Source organism: Epinephelus lanceolatus, chromosome 20 (genome assembly GCF_041903045.1).
Source record: "Epinephelus lanceolatus isolate andai-2023 chromosome 20, ASM4190304v1, whole genome shotgun sequence".
NCBI classification, from domain to species: Eukaryota; Metazoa; Chordata; class Actinopteri; order Perciformes; family Serranidae; genus Epinephelus; species Epinephelus lanceolatus.
In genome coordinates, this window is record NC_135753.1 from 23,114,600 (window position 1) to 23,141,488 (window position 26,889).

General features: G+C 41.0%; 1 protein-coding gene across 4 annotated transcripts in view; it reads right to left on the bottom strand.

Annotated features, from left to right (window-relative positions):
* Nucleotides 1-23,265, bottom strand: part of myripb (myosin VIIA and Rab interacting protein b) — a 188,586-nt gene extending 165,321 nt beyond the window's left edge. For all 4 annotated transcript variants that reach the window (XM_033638873.2, XM_033638872.2, XM_033638871.2 and 1 more), the window contains exon 1: nt 23,059-23,265. The gene's annotated coding sequence lies outside the window, so the exon portion shown is untranslated. The remainder of the gene's footprint in view (nt 1-23,058) is intronic.
* Between the last annotated feature and the right edge of the window lie 3,624 nt (nt 23,266-26,889).

Below are 26,889 nucleotides of genomic sequence, written 5' to 3' on the forward strand. Positions count from 1 at the left end.
TTGGCCAGATTCTTAGGCGTCATTCATCCCAAGTCTCAGCCAAGTTAGGCAACCAGACATGGCATGACTTATTTCTTCCAGGGTGCAGAGTTTGGGCCAATGCTGGGCCAGGTCATTTTTGCCAACAGCCTAGTGATGGTAGTGTCAGCAGCCAGAATCGGGAGAGTTTATTTGGCCAAGCCTCAGACAAATCAGGCAACTGGACACAGTCCAACTTATTTCTTTTAGTGTGCTGAGTTTAGGCCAATGCTGGGCCATGTCATTTTGGCTACCTGGGGCCCATCCATCCATTTTTAACCACTTATCCAGAATCCGCATTTCTCCTCCTGAATACGAAGTTCGACAATCAGTCGGAGCCTCCTTTCCAGCACCCTGGAATAAACTTTCCAGGGGAGACTGAGCTGTGTGATACACCTGTAATTGTAGCACTCCCTCCAGTCCCCTTCTTTAAAAATGGGAACTACCACCCTGGTCTGCCACTCCACAGGCACCGTACCCATTCTCCACACGACACAGAAAAGGCATGTCAGCCAAGACAGCCCAATAATGTCCAGAGCCTTCAGCATCTCAGGGGGAATCTCATCCACACCTGGAGCCTTGCCACTAGGGAGCTTTTACTACCTCAGCGACCTCTGCTAGACATATGGACGAAAGTTCCCCCGTGTCTTTAGGCTCTGCCTCCTCCATGGAGGACGAGATGGCCAGGTTCAGGAGTTCCCCAAAGTGCTCCTTCCAACGCTCGACCATATCCCCAGTCTCCAATCCCCAGTCCCTGGAGATATTGTCAGGCAGGGGATACTGGGGCCCATTGTATCATAACCATAACCTATCATAACCATACCTTGTTTGATTTTGAATAGTATTAACACAAATATACGCAAATTTTAAATGGAAGGATTGTCTTAAATATAACGCAGTATCATGTCTATCACTCTTACAATGCCAAATAAAATTTGGCCTACTGTTGGGAGTCATGGAAGCAATGGGAGCATATCTTTTTCACACCTGAGGATTCACTATGTTGGTCTCAGGTTCTTCTGTCTTCTGACTGAAAACTGCAGCAATATATCAGCTAATATAAGGTTGACATTTCTGCAATAATCCAGAAAAATTATTATGTCACTGCTTATTTCTTGCGAAGAACCCACATTCACAACTTCTCAGCCCTTTCACAACTAAAATTAGCAGGTGGAAAATCAGCCTAGTTGCTCTGTAACATATCTCAACACCACCAGCCATGGGCTAGTCTCACATTTTTGCCTTCTGTCCCTGTTTCTCTCCTAATGTACAGAGGAGATAAATGCACCATTACTGTATGGCCATCATTGTATAGCCACAAGGGAAGGCAATTATTCAGGGCTTCTTTTTATAGTGAGTGGTGTCAAGGACGCCGATGGAGCATCACTTATGTCTGTGAGAGTGTCTGCCTCTGAAGCTTCAGTGACGCACATACTTGAGGGCAGCAACCGTACACACACACACACAGACACACACACACACACAGCCAATCCATTTTCACTTGTGACAATTTGCCACAAAACACACACAAACATGCACACATGACTGCACACACACACACACACACACACACACACAAGCATGTGCAATCAAATCTATGCTTCTTCCATGGAGCAGTGTAGCCACCCTGAAGCAATACTAACTCACTCTCAACAATAGCACAGATGAGCTATCAGTCTGCACACAGTGGAAGAGAAAGTGGGCTATTCCAACAGACAAACCCTGCTTAAGTGACACTGATTGGAGACTGCCTCAGTGGTTCGACGCTTCACTGGTTTTGTTCAGCCGTCGCAAACAAGACACAGTGTGGGCTCAACTGAACACCATCTTGGTAAGCTGACGGAGAAGTGAGCTGCACACATTTACCCCTCAGAGACTCTCAGGCTGTCTGTTTAACCAACAGCTACTAGACTGTGTGTTTTAACCAGAAACTATGCTCTGAATTATTGCACTCCTGCTGATCGCACAGTCTCTGCTCAGCACAATTTAAAATTGTCTGAGCACATACAATTTATCCAACCCTATCGCCAGACGAGAAAGTCAACATCAGATGAATCTGCAACATTATGTTCAGTGCCAACATTATTAAAATTCTCACTGCAATGATTAAAGCATGGTTAATATTAGGCAACAACAACACTTGGTAAAGGTAAGGGAAAGATCAAGGTAACGGCACTGTAATGTAAATGTCAGTTGCAGGTCTGTAATAGGAGGCAGACTCAGGTCTCCAGTCTGCGTGAACACCCCCCACCACCCATATCTCACACTCTTACTTTCCACCTCAGCTGCAATGTGGTCTCATCCCAACTTATTATATGTTGATGCTTGGCCAGAAGACGCCTTTGCATTGTATCTTAATGCACGCTTTACAAAAAAAGTGGAATTCAAAAAGCATAAAAAGACACTACCTTGGCTGAAGGATAATGTTCACAAATTGATGAAAGAAAGAGATAACGCACTAAAAAAATCTCTAAAAACAGGGCTCATTTGTGACCGACAAATTTTTACATCACTTAGAAACAAAGTTGTAAAACAGATTCGCAAAGCTAAAGCAGATTTTTTTATTGAAAAGATAGATGGGGCAAATGGCAATGGGAAATTGATATGGGAACAATTAAATAAGCTAACAGGAAGAAATAAAAACACAACATCCAATGACATGCAGCTCCAGGTGAATGGCACTTTGATAAATGACTTAGATATTATTGCTAGTAGTTTTAACAATTTCTTCATACATTCAATTGAGGAGTTGACAATGAATTTCAAATGTCCAGACATTCCACGTAACCCTCTAGATGACAGAAAGCCAATTTTTAGTTTAAAGGAAATAACTGTTCCTGAGGTTTTAAAAATCATTTCATCTCTGAAAAGTTCTAAGGCTAGAGATGCCTTTGGTCTGGACAGTAATTTTATAAAACATCATAGAGAGGCTCTTGCACACCCAATTGCACACTTAATAAATCTGTCCCTAAAACAGGGTAGAGTGGCATCCACCTGGAAGATTGCCAAGGTTTGCAGTTAACAGACCATCTTAACAATGGGCACATCCCACTCCATCCAATGCAGTTTGGATTTTGTAAACACCACTCAACCGACACAGCAATTTGTTATTTTCATGAAAACATCAAGGGTTTATTGGATCAGGGTGGCTATGTAGGAGTTGTTTTTTTGGACCTAAAAAGAGCTTTCGACTCACTAAACCATAACGTACTTCTTTCAAAACTGTCCCTTTTCAATTTCTCTGATGGTGCACTCTGCTGGATGAAATCCTATCTATCAGATAGAAAACAAACTGTTCAGATTGGAAACTCAGAATCACCTCCCCTCAGCTGTTTAGCTGGGGTACCCCAAGGTTCCATTTTGGGTCCGATTCTGTTCAGTCTTTATGTTAATAACTTACCTAAAGTTTGTCCAAATGTTAATTTGCAATTATATGCTGATGATACAGTTTTATATGTCCATGCAAAATCAAAACAAGAAGCTGCTGCAATATTATCAGCAGCGTTGGTACCTGTATTTCACTGGCTTAATGAATCTTGTTTGCACCTCAACACTAAAAATACCGTATGCATGTTCTTCTCCCGTCAGTCAGCAGAGGGTGACCAACCATCTGTAGTGGTCAATGGAGAGAGCCTTGATGTAGTAGAAGAGTTTAAATATCTTGGAGTGGTCTTTGACACAAATTTATCATTTAAATCACATGTTAAAAAAATCACAAATATCATTAAATTCAACCTATCAAATTTCCATCATATAAGACCTTTCCTTACCTCCAAGACAGCTAAAGTCTATATGCATGCCATGATATTTTCACACATAAATTACTGTTTCTCAACTTGGACACATGCAACAGAATGTACTTTAAAACCAATCAAGTCTCTCTTCAAGAAGGCAGTTAAAATCTTGGATAGGAAACCTTTTCATTTTCATTATTGTAATATTTTAGAAAAGTTTAATATTCTTGACCTGGATAGCTACCAAATTTTCATGGATGTTTGTCTCATTTTTAAAGTCTTAAACGGTCTTGCCCCCCCACCACTGAGTGACTTCATCCAGAAAAAAACAATGATGGATGAAGAACTAGAGCTCTAACCAGAGGAGACTGTAATGTACCTAGGCGTAGGACTAAATTCAGTCAAATGGTGGTATCTGTAAGAAGTACACATTCCTGGAACAAGTTACCATCACACATCAGAAACTGTGACAACTATTTACTTTTTAAAAAAACCCTCAAACATTGGTTAAAAACAAATCAGACATGTACTCATACCTAAATACTGTTTCTTAATCTGATGCCTGTTCCCGGGGGCTTTGGTTCATTGATCTTTTTAACTCTTTAACTGTGGGCTAAAAATGTTTTGTTATAATAATGTTAGTTTTGATATCGTCTGCCTGTGTCTTGTTTGTTTTAATATTGTCTGCTTGTGTTTTGTTTGTTTTGATTTGTCTGCCTGTGTTTTGTTTTGTAATTGTCTATCGTATGATTTGTAGTTGTGAGGTTTTAAAGTCTTACTGTGTCTGTGTTGTGTAGGTACCTGCCTTGGGACTACAGATGAAATTTAGCATCTGTGCTAACTCTGGCGCATTTACACTGATACTCAATGCAGTAATGTTGATTAATGTGCATTGTCCCAACTCAATAAATAAATAAAAAAAAAAGAAAGAAAAGAAGTTGGCGGATTTTAACCCCAGAAGGGGTCAGCAGTGAGTCTCGTGAGTCGACTCCCCTGGCTAAGACAGAGGCAGCAGTTGGGTTTAGGAAAAGGTGGCTGACGTCATTAAAGGCTCACACGACTAACTACTGACTGACGACTCCTCCCAAAATAACTCAAGTTGACTCTTAGTTTCGCACAGGACACAAACACTGGTCTCCTGAGTCAAAGTCCTGTGCTTGTTGGCCTCCCACTCACCCTCAGTGGACTTTTGTGCTCTATTTTGTCCATTGCTCCAAAATAATAATGACACAAAAGGGAGTTGGTTAAAAGTAGGGATGGGCAATATAACAACTATGTATCAAGCAAGATATACATTTAGACAACACTGTTTATATCGATATAGGGTCAAGTTGCGTTACATAATGCACACCAGTGTGCATCTCTCCTCTCTCACACTCTCTGCAGAGCTCCCACCCGACTCACTCATTCACAAGTTCTCTATCAACACTCAGAGAGACACAGAGCTGCTCTTCTGTTTAATCTGTCTGTTAATGAGTCTGCAGTGCGACATTGGTCTATATGTTGCACATGCTATGCTAAATCAGTCTGTGAGATGAATGAAATTACTGCAGCCCATGTGAAATCCAGCACTGCGCTGCTAGTTTGTGTGTGAGGTGGATCAGAGTGTGTCTCTGTTCTTTTTGGTAGTTGTAGTCTAATGTGTGACACTGCGACAGCGCCTGGATGAAGGCGACAGATCTGTTTTTAAAAATGCAGCGATAACAGTTGTTTCATGTACAAGACGTATATAACGCAGACAAAGAGCTCGCTCACTCCTTCCCTCCCTCAGCTTCTCAGTTGATGCTCTGTGCATAAATAAGAGTAATAGCTTAATAAATGAAAATATTTAAATCATTTTCCAGCACTACATTTATTTAAAAGGCCATGGAAAACAGCTATTAGATTTAGGCTGACTTGATACCTTTCTACTTATGTGAGTTTTGTGTCCTGTGCTGCAAGCCTTTAAACCTCTGTAGCTCCAGTGCTGTGTGCAAAAAGTTAACGTAGAGTCCTGCTATTTTTTTTATATAGTTTTTCATTTACATGTTGCGCAGCTGTTTATTTTGAAAAAAAGAATAACATCCCTGTCTTTGCATTTTATTTTGATCACAGTCTGTTTTTACAGCAAGTGCATGTGATGTCTCAAATGTGTCTTTGACTTGCAACTGAAACATGTAGCCCATTTCGTAGAAAATACCCTGATATATATTGTGTATCGCCAGTCAGCTTGAAAATACTGAGATATAAATTTTTATCCATATCGCTCAGCCCTAGTAAAAAGCCCAGTACGTCTCATACAGATGCTAAGGAGTGCTAAAGCAGTGTATTCTGACACCCTGGGGTAAGACCAGGCTGCCAACTCGCTACATATAGGTTAAACCATTTCCTGCGTCTGGACTGAACGTTAGGGGCGATGTATCATCCAAAACTAGCACACTATATTATGTACATCTGTGAATAGAATATCATCATTTCATGAAACGTCCGCTGCAAATACCACGATTGCAGAAATATAAGATAATCCAGACATGAATTGTATTGTAAGATGATCCCAGACACACACATTTAGGTGTACTGTCATGTGCTTTCTTTTCATTTTCTTCATCTCACTTAAGTTCTCTGCAACCTACAATATTGTAGTCAGAGCCTCATTTTTTATTCACACATATTTAACACATTTCTAATGTTGAAACTCAACATACTCTTTATTTGTTATACCTTTATTTTCTGTAGACTGGCACTCAAGTCTGCAACAGCTTATTTTATCCCATGAGAATCTGGTGTGTCAGATTATCTTCTTCTCAGAGCTGCATCCAGGGAATTATTGGGGATTTAAATGATGCAGATTTGCTTTGTAAATCTATAGCTGGCAACTGTAAGTATTAATCAGCCAGATCATTGGAAGCAAGTCTTGTAAAATGCTCCTTTGCAGCTTATTATTTTATCCCTTGAAACTTTTGAATAATCCGTATGTGAATCTGTTTTGAATACATATGGTTTACTGTTACTGAGTTGAAACACAACCAACAATTGTTACAAACTATACAAATATAGTTTTGGTCACTCATTTCTGTCCCATTTTGACTGGCACCACAGTGAAGTGTACCAGTGTAATACTGTCAGATTACAGGAGTTCAGACTGACACTCTCAGTGCCCGGAGAGAGAGGGGGGCGAGAATGGCTTCAGTGGAAAAATAGGTCATACTAATGCATCTCTCCAGAGAATGAACAGGAACCTGTATTTTCCCCAAAGGACTCACCATGTGCATCAATCAACCACGTCAGACTGACACTAAATCATCCCAAATACACTCAAACACATCCAGAAAACACCACATCCAACACCGTGCTGCGGAGCACTTGGCTCTGTTGCCGTCTGTCACCTCAGAGAGTCAGCAGAGGATGGGCAAGCTGAGGACAGGGCCCAGTCGGAGCGCTAAAAGGGCAGGTGCACCCAAGCGCTAAATGAACTGCTTGTTTTAGACACTCTCCATTGGATCAGCGTTTCGTCACAGCCAGAGGGAAGGAGATTGAGAACGACTTCACTGAAATGACTATTTGGACTGGGGGTGAATACAGTGTGCTGACTCTGTAGATCTGCATTTACAGCCATTTAAAGTATTCTGTATTAGAGAGTCTGTGGTGCATTGATGATGAGGAAACAGGTGCTGCGGACTGACTCACACTGTGTTTGAAAATATTTGCAAAGAGCTTGCTGTAACACCTTTAAAACCTGAGCTCTGCTGTGGCGTGTGATGACCTTTCTTTGTCCCTCTGGTCATTTGTCTACTTCCAGCTGACAGCACAAACATAGGTGGTCAAGGTGTTTCTGCAACCCCAGATGTGACCAGTATCAGTCAAAATGACATGAGGAGGAGTCATCAGAGAGAAAAGAGAGAGACAACAAGGAAAGTGGACTTTAGCTCAGCTTTCAGCATATGAATTTAGATTCATATTCCTCCAACTGCTCCACCATCTGACGAGCTGTAAAGTGAGAAGCACAGCGCTTAGTGTGATCTGGGTGAATTTCATAACACCAATAAACCAAGACACATGATTCATGCATAACATCCTAAAGGGAAGAGAAGTGTAAGTGGTTTCAAATGCCATAAGCATCTGCAAATGAATTGGTTATTGGAAATGCTTAAGAAATTGCATACTATGCAGAATGTTGGCCAATATTGCCTTTATAAGGCAACATCAGCATTAAATGCAATAGATGATGTGCATTGTAATCACTTCTTTCAGGGTTTCCAATTAATTCATTTAATTGTGGCGGGCCGCCACAATTAAAACATCTGCGGCCACTTTATGATTTTCTATTTTTGGAGCTGGACCATTCATTAGGTGCATCAATGGAATATATATACCGCTCAGTTATTATTTGTTTCACAGATGGAGCAGCAGAATGCCCGGCGCAGTGAAGTGAAATTCAACTTTCAATCCACTGGGTCTACTTTTTGCTTTCGCTCACAAACAGCTGCTTGTCTCATCCATCAATCTGTTTTAATCAGCTCTGATTTAATAGACTGATCAATTGACCCTTCGCTAAGTCCTGCCCCTCGAACGCAGACAGGCCAATCATAGTGTAACATTGGCCAGCTCAGACCAGATCCAACAACAGACTGCTCCATTGACTCTGATGCAATCGTTTCAGATTTCCTTCATATTCTGGCTAAATGTTGAGCCTGGGGCACGTCGTGTATTAATGATACTCGTTACCTGGAGAGGTTGGAAAAAGATATACGTTTCTTCCCTGTTCCAAAACCAAAATCAGACCCTGAAAAGTGTAGGGTTAGCTAGCTAGCTACTGAAGATATAGCCCACTGAATGTATACATACTGCTTTTGCTTTTTAATGATTATAACAGTGAAACAAAGACCGACCCTGCTGTACAGGAACCAGTGAAGGGAAGCAGGGAAACCTTGCTGATATTCAACCAGCTGTGTGTCATCACAGTATGTGCAGATGGTGTTGTTTGAATTCCACCAGAGCTCGCTGCCTGTCTGAGATCAGGCATCTGCACACACTGCAATGCCACACAGCTGGTTCAATATCAGCTAGGTTTCCCTTTATATTCATTGTCTTGTGTGGTGATCAGCAGTGATGTGGTGGTTCACTTTTACACTGTGATCTGTAGCCTATAGTTCAGCTTTAGCTTCTAACTATCTTTGTCTTTTTAACCTGTTGTTGCTGCTGAGTCAGTTTGACATCCTGGATATATCCTTCAAACACAGACTGTAGACCCCTCTGTCTGCTTCTCTCTGGAATTACTCTTTCATTTTAACAAAAATATGATGATATTTCTTCAGGGAGTGCAGGAAGTTACAGTGTGGGCTCCATGCTTACTCTTAACCACAGCTTAACGGAACATGACAAAGGGCGGGGCATAGAGAGGAGTCAATTATGCACTCCGTGTCTCAAAACTCCACAAACTGCTGCTTAAGGAAAAAAGAAGATTTCTGTCTGCGCTGCATTCATGAACCCACAAAAACCTCTGACAGGGGACACAGACTGATACAAAAGGACACACGGGCAAGAAAAAAACGGAAAGTAAAGGTAACATGGATTAACAGCAAGATCGTTTAACAAAACTGTCGAAGTCATCTCAATAATGTTCAAGGACATGTCAAGTGTTTTTTGCTAGTTATCCATTATTATCTTAAAGAGCAACTCGCAGGTTAAAGCTGCCAGTGAATCAGTTTGCAGGAAAATGATATAGACACTAGATTTGAAAAGAAATATACCTAAATATAAAACATAGTGACACTCGAGTCGTTTTTATGAGGATTTTTACTTTTGAATCAAGAAAAGCCCAACCGGGTGTGACGTAACAAGGGGCAGAGAGGCCAAATTAAACAATGGCAAATATGGATGAAAATGCTGATTTGGAGACATAAGAGGTCAATAATGTGTATTCATGTACACATGACGGACCACAACCATACAATTATAAACCTGCTAGGAGTCTAAGAGACCAGGAGCGGCCAAGAATCAGGAGAAAGTATGGCCATCGCAGGGGAATTGAGTTGCTGTGTGAGGAGAACCAGTGGCAATGGTGAGCTGTCATTAGTTGTACTGTCATCACTAGTACTGGTAATAGAGTACTGGCAGGAGTATTGATAGTTATCCATAACAGGTACTAATGCGCAAAAATCAGCCACATCTCATATTGCCGAATGAATCTTTACACTGAAAAAATTAGCCTAGCAGCTAGCATAGTTTTCCTCAACTCATAGCACAACAAATTACTGTAGATGTATTGTTTATACTTTTTCTAACTCACCATTGGTTTAAGTAATTATGTTTCCTGACAAAACAGAACAGCGCTTTTATGCTGCATGTCACATCACCCATTTACACAAGCATTCACACACTGGTGGCCAAGGCTACATACACAGTGCCCCCTGCTACTCCAGTAACCATTCACACATGCTTGCAACCAATGGAATAGCCATCATGAGCATTTGGGGTTCAGTATCTTGCCCAGGATACTTCGATATGCGGACTGGAGAAGCCCAGTTTTAAAGTGCTGATCTTCCAATTGGTGGACAACTCACTTTACCTCTGAGTCACAGCTGCCCTTATCTCTGGCATTGTTTATACACAGACATGTGCTCTGTCTGTCTGTTGTCCCGTATTATCTCCAACATCTAAAACATTTCCACACTGCTGATGTATTTCGAGGTAAATACAGTGTTTCCACTACATTCATTTAGCAGCAGCGTGCTAAAGTATTGGGGGGAGTGGGGGAAGGCTCCTATTGGAATTAACGTTATTCGTAGGATCTTGAAGGTGACATCGTCACTGGAGCACCAGGTCAGAGTCTGTCGTCTTGGAGAATAGGGCAGCGAACCAGAGAAAAGAAAAGGGTAGATTTTATTAGCTGTAGAAGGTAACTCATAATAGATTTATAGGGATGTCTCTCACCCCCTCCCCCTGCCACCCCCACTGCTGAAAAAAATCCTAGAGGAAACACTGTTTACATTGTATAAATTAGCCTAGCGTCTAGCGATCTTTTCCTCTTCTCATAAAATACCAGGGACAACAGCAACATTTAACCAAGGTAACGCCACATAAACTGGATCCATTACAACTCACAGGATTCACCTTATACTAAACAAGTTTTCCAAGCAAATACAACATGCTAACGTAATTAGTACCAGCCTATTGCATTTTACTTGGTATACATTAGCCTAGCAACGAGCGGAGATTTCCTCTGCTCATATGAAGCCAGGATAAATCACACACACGTCTTAAAATGCAAATAAAAAAATAAATAAAATGCAATAAAATGCAAATAAAAGTAAATACAAGCTTTGTTTCCACTGAGGGAAATGGTTTCAGCTTACAGAAACATACAGGTCTGCATCACCGTGATGCTGAGCGTGAGGGTGGGCGAGTCCAACTTTCTGTCAACAACGCAGGTAACTTAGCCTGTCCCCCCACCGCAGGAAATAATGGATTAATCCTGGAAAACTGTGGATGTAGCACTTTTCTCCTGATGAAAGTAACACAGCGATTATTCGACTAATGAGAATTTGGTCAGACGAGAGCATAGCAACCAAATAATCGACAAGTCAACCAGGAGACTACAGCCCTAGTATGTTCATGAACATCCACAGCACACTCCTGCTAGTCAGCAATTAGCATACACCCCCGCCCATGAATAGCCAGTGACCACCATATATGGAGGTGATAATGACTCCGGATAGGTACATCCTGTCAACCTGCAAACATGCCGCAAACAAAGAAAGAGAGAGAAAAAGAAAAACTTTTCTGACGCTGAGGTTGAAGTTATTTTAAGTGAAGTGGAGATGAGAACAAATATTTTATTTTCGTCTGTTAGTAGGCCTAGTGGTGTGACAGCGACAGGTAAATTAACAACCTGGGAAGAGGTAACAACTGCTGTTAATGCTGTTAAAGATTTTTATATTTATATTATGTCATAATGGCCAACCACTGTAATGTTGGCATTACTCAGGATTTGTTTGTATAGACACATAGATACATTATGATATATGTGGAGTAGAAAATTAAATTTATTTAATTTAAATTGGCCGTAATTTAAATTGAATTTTTGTCTCCAGTTAATTATAATCTCTATATTGAGGCTATAATCGCTGATGGACGCTCAGCAGAGGAGAGTGTGTTAGGCTTATATGAACCAGTTACTGGTGTGGTGAAAGATAATTCATCATCATAAAGCATTACTTTTGTAACGTGTTACTCCAACACTGCTAACTACTGTTAGCTCTGTTAGCACAATTAGCAGTGCAGCACAGCTACCTGGGCTTTTGTGGCTCAAACCGAGCTGCTTACCAGAGCATGTGAGCGGGAGCGGGGAGCGGCTATTTTTTTATAAGGTGGAGCGGAGCCTTATCTCTCGCTCCAATTTTGCTCCGGTCGCTCATGCCCCACCCAGAATGCATCTTTGCACCTGCGCACACCCACACTATTTTATTTCAAAACTATGGAGTTTACTGTGTACTTCAGAAAAGAAACTGAGAAGAGAAGCAGCGGTACCTTGGAGAACGGTCCCTAACTGCGGGGAGAGGCGAGAGGGCTTCGGAGGTCGGCCGCTTAACCTGGTCCATCTCCTCTACACTTAAGGCCTCTACACATGATCAGCTGTAAAACCGCTTTGCGCTGGCTGTCCCATTGTTTGTCTATGGAGAGGGCGGCAACGCCTGACAAAGCAGCATCGCTACCCTTGGTGTCGTGCACCGTTTGGATTTTCCGCCCGAGCGCTGCGGTCAGAGTTGAAATTATTTGAACTTTGACCGCACCACTGCGCCGCACCTGGCGGTGAGCGAAGCATGTTGTTCTTATCATGTGAAGGCCGCTTTAGACTTATTTCCACCCTGCCAGCGGTACCGTGTAGAATGGTCCCTAATTGCATGGGGAGAGGGCTTCCCCGGAGAATCTACCAACCAAGGTCATGTTTTATTGGTGCCGTAGCATTGTTCCAACCTCTCATTGCTCCGATCTCTCATTAGTCCGACATCCTGTTGTTCCAATATGTGATTATTACTGTATTTGTGTACCATAGAAGATCAGCAACACAACAAAAGTAGGCTACTGGTCGAGATACAAGTGTCATAGAGAGGAGAGAATGAAACACCATAACCTCCTGTTATTAACTCTGGGGTCGGGGTTGTGTGGGGAGCTCTCTGCGGTGCTGAACGGCTCCCGGCGGGCATATTTCTGCCTTGATGGTGCGCCGCGACCGGCTCTGGGTCAGCTGGGAAAGGCTTGAGGCGAAGCAGGCTCACAGCTTATGTGTTTGCCACTTTCTTTTTCATTTTAACCCACACCATGATCTTTTCCTAACCCTAACCAAGTGGTTTTTGTGCCTAAACCTAACCAGACCTTAACCACAGGGCATCATGATGATTTCGGAACAACAGGACTTCGGAACAATGGGTTTAATATGGTCGGAACAATGGGCTGTCGGAAAAATGGGCAGACCCCGTTTTATTTGTGAATAGAAGATTACAGGTTAGGGTAGTACGACGCAGTTTTTTTTCCGCAGCTATGTCATCCCACCACCAGGACAGTGTTAACAGCGGTAAATGTGAATAAGCACCACCACTAGCTAGTTCCCGCCTTGCCCAGCTGCTAACGTTAACTAACCAGTGGAGGATGGAGGGTGGGCAGTGGGCACTGTATTTCCACATGTGAACGCAGCTAGCTGGCTGTCAGCAGAGCCAACAGAAAATACAATAAAAGACATTTACGGTACTTCACAAAACATTCTCTATTTCTCTCCACCTCTAAATGGATAGCAGGGCTGCCAACTTTTCAAAAAACCTTGGAGTGAGATATGGTGGGGCCAACCGAAATTTTGCCACATACACTGCAATTTTTTGTATGGCCCATTCAGCGTCATTACCATACAGCAAAAACTTTTTTTTTTTTTTTTTTTTTTTTTAAATATACCATTTTCCATACATCAGTAGTTTTCAATGTATTAGCCTAACTCAGAGTGTACCAATTGAACCAGCTGACCCAACAGTAAGACACAAGACACAGCATGGCTCAAATTTGTGCATGTTTACTTTGGGATTCTGTATAAAAATAAAGTCATCAAATAGTAAACAGATGTGCAACATCATGCAAGAAACATGTAAATAAAAATGAAAACCCCTAAAAGCTATGTTATTGTGACATTTTTGAACATCCCCAAACTACATGCAGCTAATACCAATTTAAATTTAAAAAATAAATAAATTAAAGTTTAACCATTTATACAAACAATTCCCAAAATAGGGAGGCTACTGTCAAAGTCCTTAAGATCTATGTGCTTTGTTGGACTTGCTTGTGGCCTTTTTTGAGGCCTTGATGATTTCTGTGGAGGGCTCCCACGTGAAGCAGGACTCCAGGCCAGCCATCTTTATTGTCATTATTGATGACAGGATTCCATCCAGAGCCAGGCTGTTCCTGGTTTTAGTCTCTCTCTCTCTCTGCATCTGCATTGGAGTGGGGTAACACCAGGACCAGCTTTGCAATGGTGGCAAGCTTCATGAACAGACTTAACCCTGTCATCTATGAAGAATGAACCAAGAACACATCCAAGAACAAATCTCACATTCCTTTGAAAGATGAGTAAAGGTTGATAATTAATTTTGTCTAAAACAAAATGTACGCACCTACTGTATATGATGCTTTATACATACGTAACAAATTATTCTAATTTGTATATACTACTATATATACAGTAATTAATATACAATTATAAAGCAGCATAGAGGAATGGTTTTGTATAGATAAAACAGACTAAATTAATTAGGCATCAACCTACAGTATACTTTTACAGCTGCATTGAAACCTCAAAATAATATGTACAAAGCTCTCGAAATTTATTAAAGTTACTTAAAGTTTAAGAGCACAAACAATTAACATACATATCTGAAAAGAGCAGGGGAAATCGATCATCTTCTTCTCCTTCTTCTTCTCCTTCTTCTTCTTCTTCTTCTTCTGAGTGCAATCCCGGTGTCAATTGGGCCACAGCGCCACCAACATCCAATGTAGCGGTCGGGAGGTGTATTGCGCATTGAAACAGGGACATTTTTTTGTTTTGGCTCCAAGGGCGTAGGTTTGATTTTCACACTGGTAGGGACATAAAAGTGCTCCATGGCGGCGACCTGTACATTGATGATTTTTTAATGCAATTTCACGTCATGTGAAACTGATCACTACTTTATAATGCATATTTAGATATCTACACTAAATACAAGAATGTCTTGGTTAATGTATTCTTTAATGTTATCAGTTACATGAATATACGTACACTGATAACTTCACCACATCTGTCCGTATGTGCTTCCCAGGGTAAACTACAATAATAACAATAACAGTATACTCCGAAGGGGCTTAACTTCAGTACCAGCCTGCGGTCTACAGCTGGGTTGATAATAGTGACCTGAATTGATATTGATATCGGGTAAAAAACATATATTATGCATGAATCAATATTTTTACTTACCCCTAGTCACAATGCTGAATATCACTATCAACATATATCCTTCACGATTCAATCTCATCTGTGAGGCTCCTGTCTCTCCTCTATCTCCCCCTGTCTCTCTTCCATTTCCTTCTGTCTCTCTTCCTGCCTCTCCTCCTCCATCTCCTCCATCTCCTCCAGTCTCTCTACTACTTGTCATCTGACAAAAAATATATTGATGCCAGACATGTGAACAGTGGGACAATCTGAGATGCAACAGTCATAGATTTTGATTGTTGTAGCCTGAGGAAAACATACTGTATGTTTTACAATTGTGTAATTCATTAAACATCTGAATGTATATAGGCTAAACAACAGCCATAATGTCAACACAAGTTAGTCAGCTTCATCATGTTAAACATAAATAAAGTAAATCAACAAAAATGTAAATGCTCCAAAACCATTATAATACAACTGTGTGCAAAATGTTGCACTTACACCCAATATCTATTACATACATATGACTCACTGGGTGTTTTTACTGGGAGAAGTGGATCTCTATTCTCCTAAGTCTCACCTTCACACACCATGGATGCTGAAGACTGTCACTGAAAGAGCTATTATTTATAGTGTTTACACTCTATTTATTCAAGACTGTTTATATCATGTCATCTTACTACAAACATTAATGTGAACTGTGTCATCACTACATGACATCTATGATTGCTGATGGAGCATGTGAGGTGGAATTTCATGTTCTCTGGCATAATATTGATCTAATAGTTGCCAAACTTAGCTCAGCTAGTATTAGATCGTTAGCATCTCATTATCTAGCAAAGAGTTGCCAAGGAACGCCATTCAGTTAGCCTAACATCAACAGGTGTTTGTTTAGTTTATTTACTGAACCAACCGACTCACCGTTCACACTCGGCGCTCCGGTGTGGAGCACTACGGTGACGCGCGTGTATGTGTCGTTCCCTCATGAACTGCCGTGAACTGTACGGTGACACGCACCCACAAAGTCAGTGGAGAGAGCGGCGCTGGGGAGGACCAATCACACGTTACCAAAATATTATTTTGGTAACGTGTGACTTTTTAAAGCCCTATCCGATAGGGCTTTAAAAAGTGGTACCAAAGCTCACTGAGTCAGTGGAGCACCAGACCAAAAGGAAAGGCCTTGTGTTTTATGTCATTTGCATTTTTCTTTCCTTAAAAATTAACAAAATTAACCCAATCTGCCATCCTTAGTACAGGGAATACCTGGAACATCCTTACACTTTACCAGTCCCACTCTCTGTGCAGTACAGTCCTGGTTAGATGTGTTACAGTAGCTGATTGCTGTCTAACCCAAGAAAAACCTAAACTAATGGTTCCTGGAATAATGTGTTTAATAACCAACCATATTTCTACCTCAAACTGACCTCTACACTGAACAAAATATTTATCACTGACATTTAACCTGCAATGCTTCTTTAAATAAGAATGTAGACGCTCTGTGACAACACTAATGTTGTTTTAAAACAAATTATAAGTAAACTGTTTGTACTCTTTGAAAGTCATTGTCTCTTGTCATGTTTTACAAGACAGAACCTCATAATTCTGAGCAGAGAGTGAGTTCTTGGGATATGGAGGTTCTATCCACATTTGACCCCTCCCTAAAAACCCCATTAACAAAGCTGACAGGATTTTGATATTTTACATTCACAATAACTTTAGGGTGTCTGCCATTTTCATGAATGACAGAGACCTGTTCCACATGTCATCTTTGCTGTTTGGAATGCACAAACTTTGAAACTCAGTGTCTCAGAACCACTCAGAACGCAGATAGAACCTTAGCATTCTAAGGTGGCCATTTGCTGTGGGCTTGTGGGCGGAGCTAGAACAGAATATGATGATGTCATCCTTTAATATGTCCTTTGTGACATCATATCATGCCAGGGGAGAGTTTATAAATAGCCCCATGCCACATTGTGAATTACAAATTCTCAATGGCACTGGACTTCATCTCAACACTTCATTCAGTGTTGCACCATTCCATAAGATGGAGAAACGACGACCACAAACGCAAGCAGCACAGAATGATGAGGATCCTGAATACCTCCGCTCGCAAATATCAAAGCTGATAGAAATGAATGCGAGAATGGTAGTACAAATTCATGATATGCATGCAGAAAATGAGACTCTCAAGGCAGATTCAAAAACTCCCATAGCAATGCAAAAACAAAGTGACTGTGAAAAGAAAAAACTTTTCAACAAAACAGTGGACCTCAAGAGGGAACTCAGGCAATGGCACATTCGATACAAGTACGATATAGAGAGACTGGAAAAGGAGGTGGAAAAGAAGGTTAGCGAAAGCCACGAAAGTGTCGCTGCACTGAAAAAGGAGCATGAGTCTGATCTCCTTAGACTGAATGCGGACTGGGAAAGGAAGTTAGCCAAGGAACAGGCAAAGTGGGAAGCAGAGTCTGCGCAAAAGAAAAGAGAGGATGACAAAATACGTGTTGCTGAGATGACAGAATTCACATATAACCATTTCATGGAGGGGACTAAATATCATCTACAACTGGCTAGTCTAGAGGAAAAGCTTCACCAACAAAAACTGAGCTTCAGCCGTGCACTGTCCGCAAAGAAGTTAGAAAACATTAGGATTACAGATGAACTCAGGGAGCTGAAGGAACAACATTGGGAGCTAAAGAGGACCATTTGTGATCAAAATGATTTGACATCAGAAATACATGAGTTGCGGGAGGCTGTCAGAGAAAAAGACACAATAATTCAGAAGCAGGAGGGGATCTTGGCTTCTCTGAGTGAAGACAAAGCAATGTTATGGAAAGACTGGCTGTTAGCACTAGAAAGTAAAACTAATGCTGAGACTTCACTGAATGATCTGACAAAAGGCCACGCATCTCTCCAGTCAAAATTAAAGTCTGAATTGCATGAGTCAAAAACTTGGGTAAAGAAAGCCGGCGCAGAGCTGCTGGAGGCATTGGACGCCAAAAATTACCTGCTGAGCCAAAAGAAGAACTTAACAGCACAAGTGGCTGAGCAGAAGCAAAAGATCCGTGAACTGGAATCCACTCAGCGCCGTTTCAAGGCAGATCTGGAGGCATGCAGCTCTTCAATGTCAGATTTTAAGTCATTAAAATCCAAGTACATTGAGCTTTGCAAGCGCTACCTTCACAATTACAGGCCTCATGAAGTGAAGTTGGATCTGGACCTTGAGGACGAGCTGCGAGAGAAGATTGCTTCTGCTGATAGAACGTTCAGCTCTTACCGAAAGGTCACCAAGAGTGGCCTCAGCAATCTCAGCAGGACACAAGTTTATGTTGACAAGGTCAATAAATTAGAGAAGGAGAATTACAGTATGAGACAAGATCTTAGACGCACTCAACTGCTCCTTCAGAAGGCAACAAAGCCAGTGCAGCAGAGGGTAAAATTCTGGATCAATAAAAAAGTCCTGGGAAGGGTATCTGTTGCCCCAGAGGCTGCAGAGGAACCACCAGCCCTTTACCCAAATGACTGGCAGCCTTCCGACCTCCCAGACTACAATATCCCTTCCCAACTCCCAGATGACAACTTCACATCATCTGTCCATCCCTGTCCGAGCAAACCAGCAACATCCTCGGAGCCCGATCCTCTGGATGGTGTCATATTAGTGGAGCCATGTGTGGCAGAAGATCTTCCACCAGTTGACCTGTGAATTTCTGGCATGGTGCAGCGATGACATAGCACTCAGACGTTCAGTGAATGAACGTCTGAGTGCTATGTTAAGTTGGGTTTTCTCCGGGATGCTCCGGTTTCCCCAACACTCAAAATCAATTTGGAAAGTAATTGGACAAAATGAATTAAATAAAAACAACTACATCTTTCGAATTAAGCTCTTTCTATTCTATTGTTTTAATTTTGCTTAAAAAGTATTTTGGTAAAGTTACCCCCACATGGCTCAGTGTACCTACTGACTTGGATCAATTAACCACCAACTTGCAGCAAGTTCAGGGCTCCAGACTGACTTTTTTTAGTCGAAGCACTGTAGCCTCTAACTGAAACATTTTAGGAGCACAAGCAGAAAATTTAGGGGCACACCTTAAATCGTCCTGCAATACAATTATTCACATTTTTGGCCATTTAAACTGTATCATAAACTGTATGTAGTCTACTGTATATTAACATTGGACTGTTTTAATTATTGAAGTATTTAGCATCACAGAGACATGTGGTCAGTGAGATGTGAGGATTCTTAAAATAACATATGTGGGTCAATGAAGTGACGCTACTTTTTTTTGTGTGTCCATATGGTTTAGTCAAATTTAAAAGGGTTAAAATTTGAAAATAAATGTACAATTAACTTACAAACTTTAATTTTGTGTGGATCCAGTATAAATTTCTGCTTTTAATACATTTTGAGAGAATATATTAGAGGATAATGGCAAAAATGTCTAAGTGGTGTAAAAAAACTTGCACCAAATAATTAAACTTGCTTAAAAACACTAAAATTCTCAATAAAACACCTTATCAACTAGTTTGGTATGATCTTTAAATTATTACTTTTTTTATATTAAATAAAGGTAATGGAATACAATTGTTCTAAATATGAAATTTAATTTGGGGAATCATGAAAGTCAAGTAAACTACATGAAGTGTCAAGTGGTGTAACCACCATTTAAGCGGCCGTTTTTATAATATTGTAAAGAAGGCCATGTGACAGGAAATGGTGTTACAGAGAAGGACTTCTGATGATCACAACTGCTGCATGACAAGGTTAGAATCTCTTAAAATTACTCATAAATTGACATTTTTAGACTCTGGTCAGGTTTGGTAAGTGTACATGTCAAATGGTATGAAAAACATTAATAATTCATAAAAAACATTAAAATGAACATTTACTTTAAAAATTATGTTTGAAAGGCCATGTGCTTACACAGTTGTCCATGGTAATGCCTGTCAAATTTGATTTTAAAATGAAATGTCAAATGGTGTAACCGGTTACACCATTTGACTCCTATTAAGAGCCTTTCTGTTATAGGCAATTATGTCAAATATCAGCAGTTTATGATAGTAATTTGTTAGATATCAGCAGCTTATGATGCTAATTAAAGATGTATTATAAAAAAAATCTACTTTTGAACTTGTACAGTAGCTTAAAATACCTAAAAATCCAATAATTCATTTAAAGTAGAAATGTTACTCAAACATTAAAATTTCTGTCTGTAAAATACAATTATTTACATTTCTGCTATTTCATTACAATATATGACACATTTATAGAAAACTAAAGTAATTAAACTAAATAAATAAAATCAATTTTCCCCATTAGCTGCCAGTTCCTAACAAGGAAAAAATGGCTCGTCATAGAGTGCTAATACAAATGAATGCTAATGAATGCTAATGCTGCAGCAAGGGCCAATTACGTTCTTAGGAGTTGTTGTTGTTGTCGTCAGGTCACTTATGCCCTTATCAGAATTTAAAATACAAAAAACATGAAACATGAGTTAAATTTTAAAATCAAATGATTGTTGTTAGCAAAGAATTTACAGTAGAAGAAATTAGCTCATTGTTGTCACATGTTTTTTTTTTTTTCACTTTTTTAAGTTCACTTAACCTTGTTGACTATCATATTTGATTTTCAGTGTCAATTTCTTCAACAAACAATGGTGTTTGACTGTAGAAGGAACATGGTCAGGCAGTGTATCATATTTTTATGAAAACATATCAGTTACACCAATTGACACAACCCAGTGTCATTTGGTGTAACTGATATTTTTTCATAAAAATATGATTATATACAGGAAAATAAATGTGGAGTAAAATGTGGAATAAATGTAATCCACTTTTGCAGTGCAACACTGTGTTTTTTTTACAAATTTTACATAATTTGTCACGTGTTATTTAGAAAAAAAGGGGTGTTTTTAGGAACTGTCCTGCTCAGTATTGCCAAAATGCATTAAAATTTAAATATAGAAAAACTCCAAAAATATCTTACTTCAATACAATGCTTTTGAAATAAAGATTTTGTTTTTCTAAGTACACTTAAATCTACTGTAGGTGGATAAAACATTTAATATTTATCATTCTTTTGTGGTTACACCATGACATGTTCAGGAGCATTCAGTCTTACTTTTCATAAAAAATGGTGCAAATGACATTTCAAATGACATAAAACCAACAAAAATACAGAATGTACATTTTAACAAATCTGATGCATGCTTTGAAAACTATTTTTGAAAATATAACATTATCCTCACCATCTTTCTCTTGGCTGCTCGCCATTATCTGCCTGGTGCTGTTTGACAGTAACAGATTTTTAAAATGAAAGTGTATCCTTAGGATGATATGGATCAATGTTTGCGTCAATGATTTGGATCATTGATCACTGAATTGATATATCAGTCCAGATCACTGGATCGTTACACCCGTGATAATTATATGATTTATCCTGCTGAAATTTGGGGAACAGGCCTTTTCCCACAGAGGCACAGGTGCAAGTAACAAAATCACTGATGGCTGAATTCCATTTAGCTGCTGCAAGCTGGCTCACTGGCACATCTGAATCGAACACAGTCAGCATTAATGTTATTAGTGACACTTGCACTTTTCGTACTGTGACAACCCAAACTGACGATGCTCCTAGAAAACTGCCAAGCCAACACTGTCGATAAGAACGCTGCCACTTTAAATGAAGCTCAGGTCATGCCAAAAAAACATCAGTGGGCTTTTTAACTTAGTGTGACACAAATAAACACTGTATACACACACACACACACACACACACATACACACACAGTGTGAGCATTCAAATCCTCACCCCAAGGCTCCCAATGAGGAAGAGCCCTTGATCATTTGTCACTGTTTGACATCCACCTGTTGTGTCACATCCATCACTACCTGGCCAATTACCACTCAGTGCAGAGCAAGAGAAGAGGCTGGCAAGGTGAGAATGCTGCAGCTGATCTGTGAACACACACACACACACACACACACACACACACACACTCGCACACAAACACACTGTGACCTGAAGTGTTAAAATCATAAACAGATGCTAATTGAATCTTCTCTCTGAGTCACCGTGCATGTGACAAAGTGTTGAGAACTACTCGAACACAAACTCTAAGAATGGGTTGTAAATCTGGCTGTGGGGTTTTTTGTCCTTGAATGAAAAAGCTCAGAATAGCAAACTGATTCACCCGGCATGTGGGTGAATGTATTCCTGGTGTCTACCTTAAGAGCTCCCCAAGATAACCCCAGTGTTGTTGTCAACAGGTGACAGTCACCCAGGATGCAAAACAAGAAATAAACTGCACCGAGCCCAGATCAGCCACCTGCACAGCCACAGGAGAGGCTGCCAAATCTGGATTTTCAGCTTGCATTCCTTTGGGTTAAAGCTTGTTTCTGCAACCAAGAGACAAAACATGACTTTGTTTTTAATAGCTCCTGCTAATTAAGCCATGATGAGTCACATTTTGCACCTCCTTAATCTGGTTTTAGTTTCTTCTCAGCGCTACCTGATCACATCCACCTCACACACACACACACACACACACACACACAAAATGCCGCACTTTCCTCATTAGAAACCTATGCATTTCATTCAGACAGCAGCTGACTGCATGATAACATCTGTGTGAAATCCTGCGGTGAGAAATGGTCAGCTATATATGGACAGTGCAGCAGGCAGCTTGCAGCAAACGCCACTGAAAAAAGGTGATCACTGCAATTTCACACAAACGTGCGCTTTCACATCAAGGTATGCGAGCGTGCAGCTGAGCCTGTAAATCACGCACACACGTCTGACAGCGATGCTTCAATCATTAATTCCTGCTCATCACATCACGCTAACAGTCACCTATTCGCAGTGAGTTGATGTGGAGAATCACTTACACAGGATCAGTGGGTGCCGGATGACCGCCAGTTACAGTCTCTTTCGCGTTATCCCAGATAATGATAAAAAGACGCGGAGAGATGCGCCTCTACGAGTGTAAACTTCCGCGGCACCTGTCTGTCTCCCGGATACTTTTAGGCTTGCCTGCCCCCTCGGCTAGTCGGCTTATTATTTTTCCCCCAGAGCAGCAGACGCAGGCACCACTGAATGGGTGATCACGAGGTTTGTATTACACGGAGGAAGGAGGAGGAGGAGGAGGAGGAGGAGGGGGGAGGGCGCACGGCGAGCGAGGTGAGGGATTGGCACCCAACCATGAGTCTTCCTGTGTTCATGGTGACACGGAGCGGTGTGTAAGGATGGAGCAGGAAGGGGAAATCTCTGCGGGTTGGGAATCACAGATAGTTTGAGTGTGTCTCTGTACTCGGCTCATCTGATATATGATCCCATTTTTGTTTTCTGCTGGCACCTGGGCACCCTGCGCTCCCAATTTGGCACTGCTGCTCCAGGAGGAGGGTGGAGGAGGAAGAGGGGGAGGCTCTGTTGGCTGGCTCCATTCACAAAGCCAGTCACAGTGCAATTAACCTCAGTGAGAGATGAAAACATCCCAATTAATCCAGCGTCTATGTTTCAGATTCTCATGTCTGCAATCAGACAGTTTTATCACCTCACTGTTGTAATTTTAAGGTCCAGTGTGCAGGATTTAGGGGACATATTGGCAGGAACGGAATATAATATAATAGTTGTGTTTTCTTTCGTGTGTAATCACCTGAAAATAAGAAGTGTTACACACCATTGCCTTAGAATACACAGTTTGTCTCTACATAAAGAGCGGGTCTTCATCCACAGAGATCGCCATGTTGCACCACCAAACACTGGTTCTATATAGGGCCATTTGCATTTTCACGTCAGCCCTATAGTAAAAAATTAAAAATGTTTAACCAAGCATCAGTGAAGAAAATATGGCGTCAGGATACAGCCGTAACAAGACGGAGGAACAGGGTGCACAGAATCATTTCATAACTCAGGTAGCTCACGTTCAACAGGTCAGATAGTTATGCTCAGGTGGATGATGAAGAGGAGGAGTGCAGCTCCGCCAACACATTCTCTCTCCAGCCTCGTCACATATCGATGTTTGGTCATGGACCTTTCACGTTATGGACGTTCTGGGACGCCATGTCAAGTTCTGCCTGTTACATGCATTGTCTTCTTTCAAGATACACTTCTGTTTTCACAGGAAATTTACCATTTACATACAGTCCCTTTCAAAATAAACACACCACGTCGGTTGACTTTATTTTTTACTTCAACGACAAAAGCACATAGTTAGGTTTGGAAAAAAGAACAGGGTTTGGCTTTGAACACTGCTCTCCCAGGTGCAAGTCGGTGTCTATTGGACCCATTCACTACCACTCCCGCCCACCCCACTTGGACTTTCAGCACCTCAACTTTTATTGTCCCGCCACTTTTCCCCCTGACACCGCCAAGCACCGTTAAACTATTATGGCAACCAGTCGCGTATCATGCCATTGTTCAAGGACATCTTTGTTTGTCCGTGACTGAAGCCGCAAGTTAATGCCCAAGCACCGAATTTCAAAGACTTCAGAGTGAGACTGGGTTGACTCCACCCCTTCATGCAGCCGCAGTGCCAAATGCAAGACTGGGACTGTGGTGGCACCAGGATCGGTAACTCCAGTGGAGAGAGGCAAAGGGGGAAATGTGTCTTTTCATTTTGTCACATATTGCGAATTTTCGCAACAAACAGAACAATAAAACACATGACAATCAGTGTGCAAGGTTGCTGTGTGGGGTTTTTTCGGATGACATCTCCTACATCAGTGGTTCCCAACTGGTCCAGCCAAGGGTTCCAGATTTCTTCTTAGTCATTAGCTCAAGGTCCACACGGTGCATCATGCTTGTGTTTAGCCATATCGTCAAGCTAGTTTGCTGTCTCTGTCAAAGAGTTGTTCATTAGTCACTCACTCTACATCAGGAAACAGCTCTTCAAAATCAAAGCTCTGTGCTGGAAATTCACTGTACTTCAAAACAGAGTGTGCGGGTCACTTGAAGTCCATTCAGAATGGACTCGTGACCCACTTTTGGACTGCAACCACTGATTGGGAACCACTGCCCTACATCAGTCCACATCATTAGCATGTGGCTGTCTAGATCTCTGGGTCCTGAACAATGAACACTGCAGGAATTCTAACCGGGAAGTTTCAGCAGGTTGCAATATGCAATTCTCACCAACAGAGGTCACTAAATCCCCCTAAATTTTACACACTGAACCTGTAACTTCCATATTTTAGTTCAATGAGAAATATTGTACTGTATTACAAAAAGATAAAGTACACTGCACATAATTTCCTGTGTAAAATTAGAGGAATTGTAGAAAATAAAAATAGCATTTATCAATGCTATTTATCATTTATCAACAAGGGTCTGCACTCTATCTATCTATCTATCTATCTATCTATCTATCTATTGAACTGTGTTCTGCAGATTTACTTGAGTACCCTGAGTTGTGTTCTGGCAGAGAATCAGAAGCTGAGGAGACAACCTGGCTGTTTGCTGTCTTTATTAGTGCACAGCCTTCAGGAAAAATGCTGACAGTGGCGCAATGCAAAAACACTTTCTGGGCTGGTCCTTGCTCAACAGGGTACTTTTTAACAAGACAAATTGCAATAATAGGCTACTTTATAGAGATTATAAATCAAGCTGGACGTATGCTTTCTTTATCCTTAGTCTAATTAAAGCTGCATTTTACAGCAGACACTGCCAGGAACACTGTTCAGAGTCATATATTTTAATTATTAGGTCCAATTTCCACTGACAAACACACCTCCATGACTCACTGTGGACTGGTGTTCTGGAAACCTGTGTGCCAAGTCACTCCCTTGTGCTACATACAGTATGTACAGAATCACTCACAGTGCTGCTGCAGTGGCAAGTCTCTGTGTAATCTTAGGTATTTGATTCATATCACAGTTTCAATGTGCATTGATAATACAAACCAACCACATGCAGTGCAAATATTTAGGCCCAGAGAGCACACAGTTCATACATTCCAAAGCAATCGCTGGAATAAATGTTGGTATTTCACATTTCTTTACGTTTCAGTTTTCAATTTTGTGTTTTGACAACACTGTGGTTAACGTGTGGTTAGGTTTAAGCACAAAAACCACATGGTTAGTGTTAGGGAAAGGTCATGTTTTGGCTTAAAATACCCGGTTTGGTTGCCACAAAGAGCTGGAAATGTCACTGGTCTCGAGCAGTGGTCTGCTGCTTGGCAGCCGTCTTGTCCTGGTATCACGACATGCACCATCCCTCTGAGCTACATCACTTCAGCCCTGTCTCCTAGAAGTAATGTTTGTATACAACTGATGTGAAACAGCCAATACTTTGTGAGGCAAATGTAATCCAGAGGAAATTATGTTTACTATTAACATAATGAAGAAATGTTGCTAAGTCGCAGAAAAGGTGATACTGAAGATATTTCAATCAGCAGAGACTCGCTTTGAGAAAAAGAATATTTACATATGCATGTAAGTATGAGACACGTGAAAAGTCTTTGGTGATTAGACCCCGGCGTGATGTCATATATTCCAGGAGGATGGTTACGATGTAGTAGATTAGGGAACCTCTGCATGGAGTCTAGACACTGGTGGTGATGAGATGACATGAAGATTGAGCTGAGGATCTGGATGTGAAGAGGATGATGATTCCATCTAAAATGACAGCTGACAGCAGCAGAGAGGAGAACAGATTTAGGGTGCGCTCTGAATGGCATACTTTTCCTTAGTACTTTCGTATGAGCTGCAGCTGCCCTTGAA